Source organism: Penaeus japonicus, unplaced genomic scaffold (genome assembly GCF_977035675.1).
Source record: "Penaeus japonicus unplaced genomic scaffold, GWHDUDI00000001_assembly GWHDUDI00000003, whole genome shotgun sequence".
In the NCBI taxonomy this organism is placed as follows: domain Eukaryota; kingdom Metazoa; phylum Arthropoda; class Malacostraca; order Decapoda; family Penaeidae; genus Penaeus; species Penaeus japonicus.
This window is the reverse complement of record NW_028234405.1, coordinates 10,031,091-10,033,590: the sequence shown is the minus strand read 5'-3', so window position 1 is coordinate 10,033,590 and position 2,500 is coordinate 10,031,091.

Here is a 2,500-nt window from a genome sequence, read left to right as displayed (position 1 = left end):
ATGATAATGACGATAATGATAATGACGATAATGATAATGACGATAATGATAATGACGATAATGATAATGACGATAATGATAATGACGATAATGATAATGACGATAATGATAATGACGATAATGATAATGACGATAATGATAATGATGATAATGATAATGACGATAATGGTAATGACGATAATGATAATAACGATAATGATAATGATCATGACGATAATGATAATGACGGTAATGATAATGAAAGTGACGGTAATGATAATGAAAGTGACGGTAATGAAAATGAAAGTGACGATAATGATAATGAAAGTGACGGTAATGATAATGAAAGTGACGGTAATGATAATGAAAGTGACGGTAATGATAATGAAAGTGACGGTAATGATAATGAAAGTGACGGTAATGATAATGAAAGTGACGGTAATGATAATGAAAGTGACGGTAATGATAATGAAAGTGACGGTAATGATAATGAAAGTGACGGTAATGATAATGAAAGTGACGGTAATGATAATGAAAGTGACGGTAATGATAATGAAAGTGACGGTAATGATAATGAAAGTGACGGTAATGATAATGAAAGTGACGGTAATGATAATGAAAGTGACGGTAATGATAATGAAAGTGACGGTAATGATAATGAAAGTGACGGTAATGATAATGAAAGTGACGATAATGATAATGACGGTAATGATAATGAAAGTGGCGATAATGATAATGACGATAATGATAATGACGGTAATGATAATGAAAGTGACGATAATGATAATGAAAGTGACGGTAATGATAATGAAAGTGAAGATAATGATAATGACGATAATGATAATGACGATAATGATAATGACGGTAATGATAATGAAAGTGACGATAATGATAATGAAAGTGACGGTAATGATAATGAAAGTGACGGTAATGATAATGAAAGTGACGATAATGATAATGACGATAATGATAATGACGATAATGATAATGACGATAATGATAATGACGATAATGATAATGACGATAATGATAATGACGATAATGATAATGACGATAATGATAATGACGATAATGATAATGACGATAATGATAATGACGATAATGATAATGACGATAATGATAATGACGATAATGATAATGACGATAATGATAATGACGATAATGATAATGACGATAATGATAATGACGATAATGATAATGACGATAATGATAATGACGATAATGATAATGACGATAATGATAATGACGATAATGATAATGACGATAATGATAATGACGATAATGATAATGACGATAATGATATGACGATAATGATAATGACGATAATGATAATGACGATAATGATAATGACGATAATGATAATGACGATAATGATAATGACGATAATGATAATGACGATAATGATAATGACGATAATGATAATGACGATAATGATAATGACGATAATGATAATGACGATAATGATAATGACGATAATGATAATGACGATAATGATAATGATAATGACGATAATGATAATGACGATAATGATAATGACGATAATGATAATGACGATAATGATAATGACGATAATGATAATGACGATAATGATAATGACGATAATGATAATGACGATAATGATAATGACGATAATGATAATGACGATAATGATAATGACGATAATGATAATGACGATAATGATAATGACGGTAATGATAATGAAAGTGACGATAATGATAATGACGATAATGATAATGACGATAAAGATAATGACGGTAAAGATAATGACGATAAAGATAATGACGGTAAAGATAATGACGATAAAGAAAATGACGATAAAGATAATGACGATAAAAATAATGACGATGATGAAAAAAATGGTAACAGTAATGATAATTAGGAAAATGATAATAGATACTGTTTTAACAATAATGGTATCAAGAGTTAAGAGAATGATTATGATAATAATGATGAAAATGATACGATGTTATTGACAATTGAGAGTAAATTATGACGATTATGATTAGTATTATATTCATTATGATTATGATAATAATAAAAATGTTATTATCATATTTAAAATGATTTTTTCCTCTCATTATAATTTTTGTCATCATTATCATTGTTATCTTTATTTATATCAGTGTTATCAATAAATTTGCAATATAAATATGTATTCATATATATATATAACCACATATGTAGTTGTTCCTCCTTGCATTATATTCCTTCATTTTTTATCTTCCCAAGAAATGCTTTCTTATTTTTTCCCTTTCTTTTTTTCTATATTGATACAGTTTTAATCTGCCTTTATCTTGTCTAAGTGTAGCACCTCAACGTTATATTCAGTGATGCCATTTAACCATACAAATACAAAATTCGATACAAGAAAGTAGTCCTTTTCAGGTTGCATTGTATAAGAATTGCAATCAATTTACGATGTGGATATTTCTATGCAATTAATATGAAATCCGAGAAAACTGTTTACAACATTATTTATAACTCATGTTCAAAATCAATGAAAAATGAGATGAACGCCGCA